This window comes from Heterodontus francisci, chromosome 4, assembly GCF_036365525.1.
Source record: "Heterodontus francisci isolate sHetFra1 chromosome 4, sHetFra1.hap1, whole genome shotgun sequence".
Lineage (NCBI taxonomy): Eukaryota > Metazoa > Chordata > Chondrichthyes > Heterodontiformes > Heterodontidae > Heterodontus > Heterodontus francisci.
In genome coordinates, this window is record NC_090374.1 from 43,825,042 (window position 1) to 43,842,445 (window position 17,404).

A 17,404-nucleotide genomic window follows, 5' to 3' on the forward strand; every position below is an offset into this window, starting at 1 on the left:
CCCAGCCCTTCTTCGTTGCCCTACAAATATTTTCTCTTCAGGTTTTTATCCAATACCCTTTGAAAGCCACGATTGAATCTGCCTTCACCACGCTGTCAGGAAGTGCATTCCAGATCCTAACCACTCACTTTGTTTAAAAAAAAAAGTTATTCTTCATGCTGCAGTTGGTTCGTTTGCCAATAACCTTATATTGGTGTTCTCTGGTTCTTGACCTTTCTGCGAATGTTTCTCTCTATTCACATGGTCCAGACCCCTCATAACTTAGAATGCATCTATCAAATCTCCTCTCAACCTTCTCTTCCTATGGAAAACAATCCCAGCTTCTCCAATCTATCCATGTAATTGAAGTCCCTCATTCCTGGAACGATTCTCAAATCTTTTCTGCAACCTCTCTAAAGCCTTCACATTATTCCTAAAGTGTGGTGCCCAGAATTGGATACACTACTCGAGTTGAGGCTGAACATGTGTTTTATAAAGGTTCACCATAATTTCCTTGCTTTTGTACTCTATGCCTTTATTTATAATAACGCCCAGAACCCCATATGCCTTATATTACAACCAGGTGAGAACGGTATGTAAGGTGTTTTGAGCTCCCCCCTTTTGTGAATCCTTGTTCACAACTTTCCAATTATAAGGCAAAGAAACCAACACACCAGGTTTTCTCAGGTTTAAAGGAGAAAGATGAAATTTATTAAACCTTAAGATTAAACTTAAACTCTAATACAGTTCCCGCCTATGGATATACAACGCGCCCACGCTAGCATGCACACGCGATATACACATGCAGATAGGGACAGAAAAGAGAAGAGGACAATATAGTAGAGAAGGCTTTTAGGCATTATCAGAAGAGTCTGTTGTTTACTGTGATTCGAGCTCACTTGATTGTAGGTAGTCTTGCTGTTCGTCGGGGCCCAGTGTTGCTTTTAAACCTTGTTCATGTAGGAGACTTTTCTGTCTTTGAGGTGCCCGTGTTTTCACAAGATTCAGTTCCGTGGGAAAGAGATGGAGGCAGGCAGGACTGGAGATTCTGTTCCAACAAGGAGCACACAACGTTCTGAGTTCAAATTCTGTTTTTCCCGTTTAAAACGCCCCTCGTTGGCCTGCAGGTGGCCACGTGGCTGACTGGTTTGACCAGGTCTCTTCGGTATATTGGGGCAGGGACTGGTTCTTCATTGTTCCAATACTGTCTGCCATTATGAAAATGTCTTTCTAGTCAGAGGCTTGCAATTTTAAGTTTTAATTTCATGTGGCAAAATAACGTGTGCCTCAGTCTTGATAGGTGGGGGGCTTGCCTGACACTTATTACCCTGATTTCTCAACCTGCCTTGCCACCTTCAATGATTTGTGACCCAGGTCTGCTGGGTCTGCTCCTACACCCACTTTCAAATTATGTTCTTTATTTTATATGGCTTTTCCTTATTCTTCCTACCAAAAATGTATCTCTTCACACTTCTTTACATTAAATTTCATTTGTCACGTGTCCGCCCATTCCATCAGTCTGTCCATGTCCTCTTGAAGTTCATCACTGTCCTCCCCACAGTTCACAATACTTCCAAGTTTTGTGCCATCTGCAAATTTTGAAATTCGGCCCTGTGCACCCAAATCTAGGTCATTAATATATATCAAGAAAAGCCATGATCCTGGTACCAGCCCCTGGGGAACCCCGCTATATACCTTCCTCCAATCTGAATAACAACCATTCACTGCTACTCTCTGTTTCCTGTCACTCAGCCAACTTCATATCCATGATGCTACTTTCCCTTTTATTCCATGGAGCTTTACCTTTGCTGACAAGCTTGTTATGTGGCATTTTTATCAAAAGCCTTTTGGAAGTCCAGGTACACCACATCAACTGCATTACCCTCATCAACCTTCTCTGTTACCTTGTCGAAAAACTCAATCAAGTTAGTTACACAAGATTTGCCCTTAACAAATCAGTTCTGGCTTTCCTTAATTAATCCACACTTGTCCAAGTGATAATTTTGTCCCATATTATAATTTCTAAAAGCTTTCCCACCACCAAGGTTAAACTGGCCTGTAGTTGCTGGGTTTTGTTTTGAACAAGGGTGTAACATTTGCAATTCTCCAGTCCTCTGGCACCACCCCTGTATCCAAGAAGGATTGGAAGATTATGGTCGGTGCCTCGGCAATTACCCTCAGCATCCTTGGATGCCTCCCATCCCATCCTAGTGACTTAATCAACTTTAAGCACAGCCAGCCTTTCTAATACCGTCTCTTTATCAATTTTTAGCCCTGCCAGTATCTCAACTGCCTCTTCTTTCGCTATGACTTTGGCATCATATTATTCCTTGGTAAAGATAGATGCAAAGTGCTCCTTTAGTACCTCTGCCTCCCTGCGTAGATCCCTTTTTTGGTCCCTAATTGGTCCCACCCCTCCTTTTAGCACCCTTTTTCTGTTTATATGCCGATAGAAGACCTTTGGATTTCCTTTTATGTTAGCTGTCAGTCTCTTCTTATACTCTCTCTTTGCCTCTTTTATTTCCCTTTTCACTTCCCTTCTGAACTTTCTATATTCAGCCTGGCTTTCACTTGTATTATTAACCTGACATTGTCATACGCACCCTTTTTCTTCTTCTCAGTCTCTTTCATCATCGAGGAGGTCTTGCTTTGGTCGCCTTACCCCTTTCCCCCCTCCTTTGTGGGCATGTACCTTGACTGCACCCAAACCACCACCTCTTTAAAGGCAGGCTATTGTTCTGTTAGTTTTGCCTTCCAATCTCTTGATTCCAATTTACCCAGACCAAATCCATTATCTGAAATTGGCCCTCCTCCAATTAAGTATTTTTACTCTAGATTGCTCCTTGTTCTCTTCCATAGCTAACCTAAACTTTACAATGCTGTCGTCACTGTCCCCTAAATGTTCCCCAACTGACACTTGTTCCACTTGACCCACCTCATTCCTCAGAACCAGATCAATCAATGCCTCTGTTATGGACAGGTGAAAAGGGGTGTGGGTGGTTCCCACTGTTCACCTCTCAGTTGTGTTTTGTTAAAAATAGTGAGTTAGTCCCCGGGTTTTTTTGTAGGGTCAAATAAACTGACAAAAGACAAGTTTTCTCTTAGGTTAAACAAAAATATTTATTTTTACACAATTCCCAAAATGGTCACAACCTCTCCCACACGCACATTCACACTCACACACATACATACGAACAGATATAGAGAAAAAGAGTAAACAGTTTAAAGTTCAAAGTGAGGTAGGTGTTCATGGATAACGGTAAACCTGTTGAATCTTTTCAGGAGGACCATTTCTTTTTAAAGGTGCAAGCCTGGGTGTTTGTAGTCTTGAACTTGTTGAGGTGTTTTAGATTTTCTGGCGGTTAAAACTTCAGACTCGTGGGTAAGGCAGTGGTGTAGTGGTAATGTCACTGGACTAGTAACCCAGCGACCCAGGCTACTACTCTGGGGACATGGGTTTGAATCCCACCATGGCAGATGGTGAAATTTGAATTCAGTTAATCTGGGAACTAAAAAATGGTGACCATGAAACCACTGTCTATTGTTGTAAAAACCCATCTGGTTCACTAATGTCCTTTAGGGAAGGAAATCTGCTGTCCTTACCTGGTCTGGCCTACATGTAACTCTGGACCCACAGCAATGTGGTTGACTCTTAAAGTTCCTCTGAAATGGCCTAGCAAGCCACTGAGTTCAAGGGCAATTAGGGATCAGCAATAACTCCTGGCCTAGCCAGCAACATCCACATACCGCAAAAAACAAATAAATAAGACTGGAGGTGGTAGTCACTTTACGTTCTCTGCTGCAGAAAGTTGAAGTGTAGAATTAGCAGCAGGATTTCTTCCTTGCTTGGTTGGATCTCTTTCATAGCCTCTGACTGGACTACTTTCTGATCTCCCCCTCTTTCTCCAGAGGGTTACCTTTTTAAGGTAAAAATTCATCACATTAAAGTTTCTGTTACGAGACACATGGCTCGATCCCTGGTGTGACCACACAATGAACTAGAATGTGGAGACCACAGCTATGGATTGATGGCTAAATGGGGACCCTTCTACAGTGCTATTTCACACCTATTCAATTTTGGTTTGTGCTGTGAGTCCGTCAGTCTCCAGAATCCTTTGTTAGTTCATTCATGTTGATAAGAGTCATTAATGCAATAGTGCTCTTTTCAATTTCAAAGGGGGTCTCCGCCGAATTATTTCAGATGAGGTTAACGAGTTCCATTCTTGTAGACAGGTTTGTTGATTTCCAGGGGTCATGTGACTGCTATTCCATTTTGACTGTGGTACAAGTGTCCATGTTCTTGTGGTTTTGTTTAACAGTTGATTTTTAAAAAATTCATAATTCTTCCATGTCGTCGTTTATTTCATCACGGCTCCTTCTGTGCACGACACCGCCTTCCTCGTTGGGACCGAAACATACTAATCAAGACTATTCTCCTGAACACACTTTGGAAACTCTTCCCCTTACACTATTACAAATGCAGTCTATATTAGGATAATTAAAGTCCCCCATTACCACTACTTTATAGTTTTTACATCTCTCTAATTTTCCTGCAATTTTGTTCCTCTATATCTTTCCCACTAGTTAGTGGCCTATAGAATACACCCAGTAGTGTAATAATACCTCTATTGTTTCTTAACTCTAACCAAATAGATTCTCCCCTTGACCCCTCCAGGACATCCTCTCTCTCCAGCACTGTAATCCCTGTAATTAATGCTGCCACCTTTCTTTTCTATCGGAACACCTTGTATCCAGGAATATTTAGTACCCAGTCCTGCCCTTTTTAAGTCAGGTCTCAATTATCACCACAACATCATATTCCCTTGTGGCTATATGTCTCTTTTTTTCTTTCTCTTTGGCCTCCTTGTTTCGAGAGACAATGGGTGCCGCCTGGAGGTGGTCAATGGTTTGTGAAGCAGTGCCTGGAGTGGCTATAAAGGCCAATTCTAGAGTGACAGACTCTTCCACAGGTGCTGCAGATAAAATTGGTTGTCAGGGCTGTTACACAGTTAGCTCTCTGCTTGCGCTTCTGTCTTTTTTCCTGCCAACTGCTAAGTCTCTTCGACTCGCCACGCTTTTGCCCCACCTTTATGGCTGCCCGCCAGCTCTGGCGATTGCTGGCAACTGACTCCCACGACTTGTGATCAATGTCACAGGACTTCATGTCGCGTCTTTAAAGCGGAGACATGGACGGCCGGTGGGTCTGGTACCAGTGACGAGCTCGCTGTACGATGTGTCTTTGGGGATACTGCCATCTTCCATGCGGCTGACATGGCCAAGCCATCTCAGGCACCGCTGGCTTAGTAGGGTGTATATGCTGGGGATGTTGGCCGCCTCGAGGACTATATGTGCCTGCAGCATATCCATCTTATTTACCACATTTTGTGCGTTTACATATGTCATACTAATTACACATGCTTCCATTTCAGGAATGCACATTATAATTGACATCTGAGGATGGATCTTTTTTGAATGCACAACATTTTAAAAATACTATTGGTTTGCATTATTATGGCAGTGCTGCATAAATGCACCAAACAACACTTCTCCTTGGTTATTTGAATGTGAGAGCTGATTGAGGAAAGAAAGTTTGTGTTTAACGGTAATTGGCATACAAAAATCTCATAGTTGTCTTTTAAATTTTCATTATTTTAAGGTTTTTTATGTATTGCAAATGTATTATTCAAATTAATATGTATTTTTTTCCACACCAGATTTCTTCCTTCATTCGCTGAGGCCACTAACTGCCAGCCAAGAAATAGTTCTAGGCACTTTAGGTACCCTTTCATCCTTCGCCCAAGTAGCCATCAGCCATGTATAAACCTGGAGAGTGATTGTTGGCAGGTTATATCACAAGATAAAGGCAGCACTGCCGATGCCAATCCTATCCTTATATAATCGCCTTTTCAGCAAGGATTGCCAAATACTGCTCAGAAGCCTCTGGTTAATTTCCCTCTTTCATTACCCAGCAGCTCTGGGAGCAATTGCAAACCAAGCCCAACTCCCGCCCCACCCCCCCGCCCCCCCCACCCTCCACTAAGGTTGGTCCAAGACCATTCCAGTCTGAGCAGCTGAGTTACTCATCCAGAAACGTGCTGAGTCAATGACAGACCAAATTTTAATTTTCAGTTTTCAAAACAATAATCATTTTTTGAAGTCACTGTGGAGTTTGTTTTAAATCTCTTACTTATTTAATTGTATTTCATTAAGTTCAATTTTAATGTTTAAATCTTTAACTTCACAGAGATGTGCAAAATCTATAGAGTGCTGATATTGGGGGACTTCAATTACCCAAATATCAATTGGGATAATTTTAGAGTAAAGGGAAAGGAGGGGGAGGAATTTCTGGATTGTGTTCAGGAGAACTTCCCTGATCAGCAAGTTCTCGGCTCAACTAGAAAGGCATTCCTGGATCTGGTGCTGGGAAATGAGGTGGGCCAAGTGGACCAAGAGCGCTTGGATAAGAATGATCATATCATAAGGTTTAGACTTGTAATGCAGAAAAACAAGCAACGATTTAAGGTTGAATGGCTAGATTGGAAGAGGGCTAATTTCAACATGATGAGAAGGGATCTAGCCAGGATAGAATGGAACCAAAGACTAACAGGCCAAATGCGTAACGGAACGATGGGTTATCTTTAAGGAAGAGATGCTTCAGGTACAGGCAAGGTACATTCCAACAAGGGCAAAAGGTAAGGGAACCAAAAACGGGGCTGCTTGGATGACGGAGAGATAGAGATTATGAAGAAACAAAAAAGAAGGGTGTATGATGCATGTCAGGTGAATTCCTCAAGTGAAGACCAGCCCAAATGCAATACGTTGGGAAGGGAAGTGAAGAGGAAAATAAGACTGGTAAAGTGAGAATAGAATGGCAGTCAACATAAAAGGGAATCCAAAAATCTTCCACCAGCATGTAAATAGTAAGCAAGTAGTAAAAGTTGGACTGTGCCCTGTTCTGGACAAAGATGGTAATATAAGCTTAGAGGCACAGGGCATGGCTAGAATACTGAATGAGTACTTTGTATCGGTGTTTACTAAGGAAGAGGAATCAGACAAAATATTGGCAGAAGTGGAAAGAGTAGAGGCAATGGATAGGGTAAAAATTGAGAGTGAGGAGGTACTGGTAAAACTGAATAGGCTTAGGGTAGATAAGTCACCTGGTCCAGATGGCTTGCATCCCAGGTTGCTAAAGGAAGTGGTATTGGAGATAACAGAAAGGATTGTCATAATCTTCCAATCTTCCCTACATATGGGGGGAGGTGCCAGATGATCGGAGAGTAGCAAATAGAACAAAGAACAGAACAGCACAGGAACAGGCCATTCGGCCCTCCAAGCCTGCGCCGATCTTGATGCCTGCCTAAACTAAAACCTTCTGCACTTCTGGGGTCCGTATCCCTCTATTCCCATCTTATTCATGTATTTGTCAAGATGCCTCTTAAACGTCTCTATGGTATCTGCTTGCACCACCTCCCCCGGCAACAAGTTCCAGGCACTCACCACCCTCTGTGTAAAGAACTTGCCTCGCACATCTCCTCTAAACTTTGCCCTCTCACCTTAAACCTATGTCCCCTAGTAACTGACTCTTCCACCCTGGGAGGAAGCTTCTGACTATCCACTCTGTCCATGCTGCTTATAACTTTGTAAACCTCTATCATGTCGCCCCTCCACCTCCGTCGTTCCAGTGAAAACAATCCAAGTCTATCCAACCTCTCCTCATAGCTAATGCCCTCCAGACCAGGCAACATCCTGGTAAACCTCTTCAGTACCCTCTCCAAAGCCTCCACGTCCTTCTGGTAGTGTGGCGACCAGAATTGCACGCAATATTCTAAGTGTGGCCTAACTAAAGTTCTGTACAGCTGCAGCATGACTTGCCAATTTTTATACTCTGTGCCCCGACCGATGAAGGCAAGCATGCCGTATGCCTTCTTGACTACCTTATCCACCTGCGTTGCCACTTTCAGTGACCTGTGGACCTGTACGCCCAGATCTCTCTGCCTGTCAATATTCCTAAGAGTTCTGCCATTTACTGTATACTTCCCACCTGCATTAGACCTTCCAAAATGCATTACCTCACATTTGTCCGGATTAAACTCCATCTGCCATTTCTCCGCCCAAGTCTCCAACCGATCTATAACCTGCTGTATCCTCTGACAATCTCATCACTGTCCGCAACTCCACCAACCTTTGTGTCGTCCGCAAACTTACTAATCAGACCAGCTACATTTTCCTCAAAATCATTTATATATACTACAAACAGCAAAGGTCCCAGCACTGATCCCTGCGGAACACCACTAGTCACAGCCCTCCATTCAGAAAAGCACCCTTCCACTGCTACCCTCTGTCTTCTATGACCGAACCAGTTCTGTATCCATCTTGCCAGCCCCCCTCTGATCCCGTGTGACTTCACCTTTTGTACCAGTCTGCCATGAGGGACCTTGTCAATGGCTTTACTGAAATCCATATATATAACATCCACTGCCCTTCCTTCATCAATCATCTTCGTCACTTCCTCAAAAAACTCAATCAAATTAGTGAGACACGACCTCCCCTTCACAAAACCATGCTGCCTCTCGCTAATAAGTCCATTTGTTTCCAAATGGGTGTAAATCCTGTCCCGAAGAATCTTCTCTAATAATTTCCCTACCACTGATGTAAGGCTCACCGGCCTATAATTTCCTGGATATCCTTGCTACCCTTCTTAAACAAAGGAACAACATTGGCTATTCTCCAGTCCTCTGGGACCTCACCTGTAGCCAATGAGGATGCAAAGATTTCTGTCAAGGCCCCAGCAATTTCTTCCCTTGCCTCCCTCAGTATTCTGGGGTAGATCCCATCAGGCCCTGGGGACTTATCTACCTTAATGCTTTGCAAGACACCCAACACCACCTCTTTTTTGATAATGAGATGACTGAGACTATCTACACTCCCTTCCCTAGGCTCGTCATCCACCAAGTCCTTCTTGGTGAAATCTGATGCAAAGTACTCATTTAGTACCTCGCCCATTTCCTCTGGCTCCACACATAGATTCCCTTCTTTGTCCTTGAGTGGGCCAACCCTTTCCCTGGTTACCCTCTTGCTCTTTATATACGTATAAAAAGCCTTGGGATTTTCCTTAATCCTGTTTGTCAGTGACTTCTCATAACCCCTTTTCGCCCTCCTGACTCCTTGCTTAAGTTCCTTATGTGACATCCTTATTCAAGAATGGGTGTAAGGACAGTCCTAGCAACTACAGGTCAGTTAGTTTAACACCGTGGTGGGTAATGTATTAGAAACAATAATCAGGGGAAAAAATCAACGGGCACTTGGAGAGGTTTGAGTTAGTTAAGGAGAATCAGCATGGATTTGGAAAAGGCAGATCATGCTTGACTAATGGAATTGAATTTTTCAATGAAGTAATAGAGAAGGTGGTTGAAGGGAATGCTATGGATGTTGTCTATATGGATTTTAAGAAAGCATTTGATAAAGTACCACATAAAAAGCTGGTTAACAAAATTGAGGCTCATGGGAGGGCCAGTGTCCAATTGGATAAAAAATTGGATTGTGGACAGAAAACAGCAAGTCATGGTAAATGATTCTTTTTCAGACTGGAGGATGGTAGACAGTAGTGTTCCCAAAGGGTCATTGCTCGGACCACTGCTTTTTTTGCTATATATAAATGACTTGGATCTTGGAATACAGAGTAGAATTTCAAAATTTGTCAATGATACCAAACTTGGAGGAGTGGCAGTGAGGATGATACAAGCCGCCTGCAACAGGGCATAGGCTAGCAGAATGGGCAGACAAGTGGCAGATGGAATTTAATACAGACAATTGAGAGGTGATGCATTTTGGCAGAAGGGGTAGGGTGAGGCCATATAAACTTAATGGCACAGTTCTAAAGAGTGTGCAGAAACAGGGACCTGGGGGTGCAAGTGCATCGAGCTTTGAAGGTGGCAGGACATATTGAGAGAGTGGTTAGCAAAGCATATGGGATCCTGGGCTTCATAAACAGAGGTATAGAGTACAAAAACAGGGAAGTTATACTGATCCTTTATAAAGCTCTGGTTGGACCCCAACTAGAGTATTGTTTCTAGTTCTGGTCACCAGACTTTAGGAAGGATGTGAGGATCCTTGAGAGGGTGCAGAGGAGATATAGTAGAATGGTTCCAGGGATGGGAGATTTTAGTTACAAAGTCAGGTTGGAAAAGCTGAGGTTGTTCTCCCTGGAGCAAAGGAGATTGAGGGGAGATTTGATGAAGGTGTTCAAGATTATTACAGGCTTAGATAAGTTAGACCAGTGTTACGACCAGGTGAGAAAGGGGTCTAGGGGTTCCCTCTCAGCCTTTGCCTGGTTTAGCCGTAACAGGGTTTAATTTTAAAAACACTGTGTTTTTAGCTCTCCCTCAGTGAATCCTTGTTCACTGCTCTCCAATTGTAAGGCAAAGAAATCAACCAGACAGGTTTTCTAGATTTAAACAAGAGAAGTAGAAGTTTATTAACCTTAAACTCTAAGTCGGTTAACAACTACGAATAAGCGACGCGACCACGCTAGCACACATACGCAATAGAGACAGAAAGGTAGAAAGAATAAAGGGGAAAAGTTCGCAGCAATAGCTGGGATTTATTTACAGTCCTTTGAGTTCAGTGTAGAGTCTTTGACTGCGGGTAAGTCTTGCCGTTTCATTGGGGCCCAGTGCACGCTTTAAAATCTGTTTTGATGTAGGAGTCTTTTCTCTCTCGAGTTTTAAGTGACTTCAGTGGATCTGGAGATTTGTGTGAGAGAGAGAGAGAGCTAGCCAGGAGAGAGGCTTTCTTCTTACAGAATCTCAGTTGCAATCTGACCCAAACTGTCCTGTGAGCAGTTCAAAACCAAAAACCTGGGCCAGCAGGTTAGTCATGTGACTAGCTGTTTTTTTAACAAACTCCTGTATTTGTGGATTCTGCATCTTAGCAGACACCCTGGAATGCTGGTTCTCTTACACATTCAATGTCTGGTGATCAAAATCCATTTGAGTTAATTGAATCAGGGAGCCATTCTATTGTCTCTAGGCACTGTCTCTTAGTATGCAAATGTTTTCCAGCCACTGCTGATCTCTTTAAACAAGTAATTTCTTCATCCAGCAACAGTTTAAAATTAATGTTCATATGACAACATTGATATGCCTCATTCTTGGCAGGTGGGTCTTCATGACACCAGGAGATCCTATTCCCATTAACTGATGGTACAAGGACTAGGGGACACAGATTGAAGGTTTTGGACAAGAGATGCGGGGGGAATGAACATTTTTACACAGCGAGTGGTAATGAGCTGGAACTTGGTGCCCACGAGGGTGGTGGAAGCAGAGACAATGATTTCAAAAGGAAATTGGGTGGCCACTTGAAGGAAATAAACTTGCAACGCTACAAAGATCAAGCGGAGAAAATGGGACTGACTGTTCCACGGAGAGCTGGCCTGGGGTTGATGGGCCAAATGGCCTATTATGCCATAAATGACTCTATGACTCTCTAACTCCAGTAGTAACTAGGTTTAAATCTGGCTGAAGTATACTTGTACTTCACTTTATAAATTATTCTGTATATATGATAGTAAATCCCTATTAAAATGGAGCTTTTCAGTGCAGTCATTTGAATTAGTAATAAATAGTCTAGATTTGAAGCCCCAGAAATCCCTCACAGGTCAGCATCCATGATCATTAAACAGAGATCAGTGCAGGATTTAATGCAGACTTAAATGTGATCACTTTTAGTCACCGTGAACTCATTTCGAAACTTTAGAACCTGTCAATTACTGATGGATTCAAATTTGTACTTTTGATATCTGGACAGTTTATCTAAAGAGACAGTTCACTGTAAGATGGTTTTAATATTGAATCCTTTTCAATATTATTTTGTATTCCACAATCAGGAAGAAGAAACTGATGATAGCTCAGTCTTTCATGCTACTGTTACACCACATTTGCATTCTGGTATTGGTCTAAATTTGGCACCAAATTCATAGTGTCTCACCATTGGATCCAAAATCAGTGTACCCCCTGTGGGTGAGACAAATCTGAATAAGCAATCTGGTGCTAAAGTAGTATTAAGTCTGGTAAAACAACTTGAGTTAACAGTCTCGGAAGTCTAGTCACATCCTGTTGTCACAGTGTCCATAGAAACAATCTACTTGTGAAAGTCCAACAGATCCTCCATGAATTCAGTAGATTCTCATCAGTAAGTAGATTTTATTTGCATGTCACTGGGCTAAACAGTCAATGCACATTGTGTTCTGGTTTCCTATGAAACTAAAGATGCTTTTATATTGTCGATCAAGCACTGCGAGAGAAAATTAACCCAGCCGCTCATCTGCATTTAGTTATCGGTAGTGGATTAAATCTTTCAGTAGATTCCTGGGTCTTGCTATTGCATACCTATGCAGACTGGCCATGACATTTTAGTCACTGGACATAAGAAAAGTTGATGTCATTGCAGATCAAATATCTGGGCATAATGGTGTCATGATATCATGTGACGCTACTGCCAAAATGTGTTGGTTCCACCAGAACAGTCTTATTTACTGGTCCCAAAAGGAGTGGCAGCAGTTAAGAAATGTTGGCTTTAAAAAGGGGTCTTTAGGACTTCTGGCCTTAAAAGATCTGGCAAGTATATCATATTGGTATTGGTGACACAAAACTCAGCAATACAGGATCTGTGACTGGATATCAGTGCAAAAAGCAGCTATAGAGTTTCATTGCACATCCTTAGGCATATATGTACAATGGCGTTCTGAGTTTCAAAGCAAGTGTCAGCCTGCTTGAGTAAGTTAAGTAACATTGCTCAAAACTCTTCACTCCTGTCAGCAGCCTCAGGAACCACACTCATGCTGGCAGCAAGAAACAGGGTCTCAGTGTAAAATAAACTGTCACCAATGGTGGCACCTTATGTTGTTCTCAATGACTTTATAGCACAGTACTGCAGATTTAAAACTTGAGTGTCAGAAATTCTGGCTTCTGACAAAACTGATTTGAGCAATCCAAGTCTGTTGAGATCAATTTTTTAAATCATTTTAATTCTCAAAGATTCTGGTGAATTTGAATTGCAGTGTAACTTTACGACACCATTTCAGTTGTCTCCACTGCAGAACAAAACATAGCAATAAAAAGGGTGAAGTAAACAGCTACATGTGTGGTAATCTCTGCAGTCTTATAGTACTGTAAGCTATTAGCAAAAGCTTAAAGGTAAGACATCAGTCTCTGTGGGGCTCTTTTGCAGTAATAGCTGGAGAGGGCAAAATTCCTTCCACAAAATGGGGATAAGGCTGAAGCTGGAATTGCAAATTTATTTAAATTTAAAGCTTTCATTTCACTCCCCATTACCTCCTAATATGTTATAGAATCTAAGGGATAAGTTTGTGACATTGTCAATTTGCTTCACCGCTGGACAATTGTCTGTCATCACACAGTAACATATAAAGTCATAGAAACTTACAGCACAGAGGGATGCCATTTGGCCCCTCATTCCTGTGCTGGCTGTTTGAAGGAGCATTCATGCTTGGTCCTATATCTCTCCCTGCTTTTTGTCACCCTGAAAGTTCCTCATCCTCAAGAAACTGTCCAACTCCCTTTTAAAATTACTTATAGAATCAGCTTCCACCAGCTCTTCAGGTACAGCATTCCAGATCCTGACAACTGAGTGGAAAGAAGACTTTTCCTCATCTCCCTTCTAGATATTCTGTCAATGATTTTGAATTTATGACCTCTGGTTATTGGCTCATTTGCCAGAGGGAATAGTTTTTCTTTATCTACTCTATCAAAACCTCTCCTTGGAAACTTCTTAATCTTCTCTGTTCCCAGGAGAATAGTCCTTATTTTTCCAACGTCTCCTCATAATTGCAGCCCCTCATCCCTGATAACATCCTGTTACACCTCCTCTGTGCCCTTTCTAAGGCCATTACATCCTTCCTGAAGTGTGCACTTCAAATTATATAGCACCTTTTAAGGTAGAAAATCGTTCAAAGGAGCTTCACAGATGCTGCATGGGAATGGATGCTTGAGGAAGGAAGCATTCGGAATGTGTTGTAGTGCTGTAACAATTTGATTGGGAAAATGAGGATGAGGATTTTAAATTTAAATGTTGAGGGACAGAGCCAGTAGAGGTCAATCGGAATGGGTGTGGATGAACGAGGAAGGCACTAAGGTAGTGAAGTCTGGAAGCAGCAAAAGCGTGCATAAGGGTTTCAGCAGTATCACAGAATCTGAATCACAGATTGGTTACTGCACAGAAGGATGGGTGAAGGGACAGCTAAGAGATGGGCAGTGGTGCAGCGATGGAGGTAAGTGATTTGGTGATGGATAGGGTTTGGTATTTAAAGCTCAGCTTAGGATCAAAAACAATGCCAAGATTATGAACAGTCTGATTTGAGGCTTTTTGTGAATTTGATTGAGTTTGATACAGTTTACCATTGAGATTTCCCTCTGAAAACAAGATCTTTGCAAGTTCGGAGTTATTTCCTCCAGGGTGGGATTGAGATATAAGCATGCTATCGCAGAGAGCCGTGGATGCATGTTTGAGGCTCACCTGTTCTTGATGTAAGCTATAGGTGGATGTTAAATAGCTACTGTTGTCTTTCCTGAAAGGGCATGGAGAGAAAGGAGGGTAAATTAAATCTAGGTTTAATTTAAATGGCAGCCTTGGCTGAGTGGTAGCACTTTTGAGTCAATAGATCATGGGCTGAAGCCCTACTCCAGGGACTTGGGTACATAATCTAGGCTTGGCACTTCACTGTAGTCCCAAGGGAATGATGCAGTCACAAGAGTAATCTTTCAAATGAGACCAAGATTGCACCTGCCCTCTCAGGTGGATGTAAAAGATGGCGTAGTTCAAAGATGAGCTGAGAAGTGCTTGTGGTTTCCTGGCCAATATTTATCCCACACCCAACATCACTAAAACGGATTATCTAATCATTAATCTCATTGCTCCTTGCCCGACAATCTTTATATAGTTTGAAGTAATTTTTTATTCCACTTTTTTACACCGTTTACTATCGCTCGCGCTGGACAAATGGCGGTTGCAGGTTAACCGACAATTTCACCACCCTCCCCGCCCCCACAGTACACTCCATCCACTACAATGGATGGAGTTTCTGCATGCATATACCTGAAGCTTGGCCAACTGGACAGGAAGGCCACTTGGCTGTGTTCGGGGGAGCCCGTCCACGGCGGCGATCAGGAGGAAGAGCGGCCACATGGTCCCGGCAGCGGCTCCCGCTCACTCGGCGACTCCGCGCTGTTTCCACACAAACCTTCCCCACAACTCCGGCTCGGATCCCGATCCCAGTAGTAGTACACTATTGTAAAAGGGACAATGGTGGGAGCTGATGCAATGTTTCATTACCTGCACCCCCTCCCTCCCCCCCCCCCGCCCCGCTCCCAGCTCACCCCCCTCACACCCCCTTCCCCCCCAACCCCTCGCACCCCCTTCCCCTGCACTCCTCTCCCCTACCCCCTGCATCCCCCCTCCCAGCTCCCCCCGCACCCCCTTCCCTCCACCCCTTCCCACCACACTCCTCCTCCTCGCATCCTCTCCCCCCCCCCGCACCCCTTCCCCCCACCTCCTCCCACTGGCATTCACCTACCCTTGCTCTGCACTCCTTTGGACCCCACCAGGAAGGCCGAGAGGGGAGTTTTGACGCTTGGGCAACTCACAACCTCCACACATCTGCCCAGGCATGCACCATGGAGAGGTCAATCCATAGTCGCCTCACAGCGACCAAATCAACACGGAAGGCAGCAGTTACAGGTTATAAGTCCAGCTTAATTGGCGTAGAGATTGGGCGCCACGGGTTGCCTTTGTCGGTGGGAGAGGTCATCGCATCTCACTGGACAGCTACCGCCCGCCTCAAACCGGACAGCCCCCGGTCAGGAAGGTTCTGTCCTGCCACAGTCCACCTGCTTCAATGGATGCTTGGAGCTCAGGGTCATTACCCGACAAGTGGACTGTAACACCGCACCAAACAGCACGACCAAAAAAGGAAAGAAGGTACCAGCCCTTCATTTTGCAAGCTGGAACGTCAGAACTATGTGTCCTGGCCTGTTGGAAGACTTTACACAAATCAACGATTCTTGGAAGACCACCATCATTAACAACGAGCTCAGTAGACTCAATGTGGACATCGCAGCACTTCAGGAGATACGCCTCCCTGTGAGCTGATCTCTAAGAGAGCAAGACTACACCTTCTTCTGGCAGGGTAGGGATCCTGAAGAACCAAGACAGTATGGAGTGGGCTTCACCATCAGAAACTCTTTGCTCAGCATGATAGAGCCACCTTCAAATGGCTCTGAATGCATACTGTCCATCCGACTGTTCATCGCCTCTGGTCCAGTACACCTACTCAGCATCTATGTTCCAACACTCTGCTCCCCACCTGAAGCTAAAGACCAGTTCTATGAGGAACTCCATAATATCATTAGTAGCATTCCCAATACCGAACATTTGTTCCTGCTGGGGGACTTTAATGCCAGGGTTGGGGCTGACCATGACTCATGGCCCTCCTGCCTTGGGCGCTTTGGCATTGGAAGGATGAATGAGAATGGACAGAGACTGCTTGAGTTGTGTACCTATCATAACCTCTGCATCACCAACTCGTTCTTTCACACGAAACCCTGTCACCAGGTTTCTTGGAGGCACCCAAGATCACGTCATTGGCACCAGCTGGACCTCATCGTCACAAGACGAGCCTCTTTAAACAGCGTTCAAATCACATGCAGCTTCCACAGTGCGGACTGCGACATGGACCACTCCCTGGTGTGCAGCAAGGTTACCCTCAAACCAAAGAAGCTGCATCACTCCAAGCAAAAAGGCTGCCCGCGCATCAACACTAGCAGAATTTCTCATCCACAGCTGTTACGTAAGTTTCTAAATTCACTTGAAAAAGCCCTTCAAAACACTCCTACAGGGGATGCAGAGACCAAGTGGGCCCACATCAGAGACGCCATCTATGACTCAGCAGTGACCACCTATGGCAATCGTGTGAAGCGGAATGCAGACAGGTTTCAATCTCACATTGAAGAGCTGGAACCTGTCATAGCCGCGAAGCGCATCGCACTGCTGAACTACAAGAAAGCCCCCAGCGAGTTAGCATCCGTAGCACTTAAAGCTGCCAGAAGCGCGGCACAAAGAACAGCCAGGCGCTGTGCAAATGACTACTGGCAACACCTATGCAGTTATATTCAGCTGGCCTCTGACACAGGAAATATCAGAGGAATGTATGATGGCATTAAGAGAGCTTTTGGGCCATCCATCAGGAAGACGCCCCCCTCAAGTCTAAATCAGGGGACACGATCACTGACCAACGCAAGCAAATGGACCGCTGGGTGGAACACTACCTAGAACTGTACTCCAGGGACAGTGTTGTCACTGAGACTGCCCTCAATGCAGCCCTGTCTCTGACAGTCATGGAAGAGCTCGACGT

The 17,404-nt window shown here is 44.0% G+C and overlaps 1 protein-coding gene across 6 annotated transcripts in view; it reads left to right on the forward strand.

The window, feature by feature from the left end:
* Positions 1-17,404, forward strand: part of mast4 (microtubule associated serine/threonine kinase family member 4) — a 575,541-nt gene that overhangs the window by 465,674 nt on the left and 92,463 nt on the right. The gene's annotated exons all lie outside the window — the stretch shown is intronic.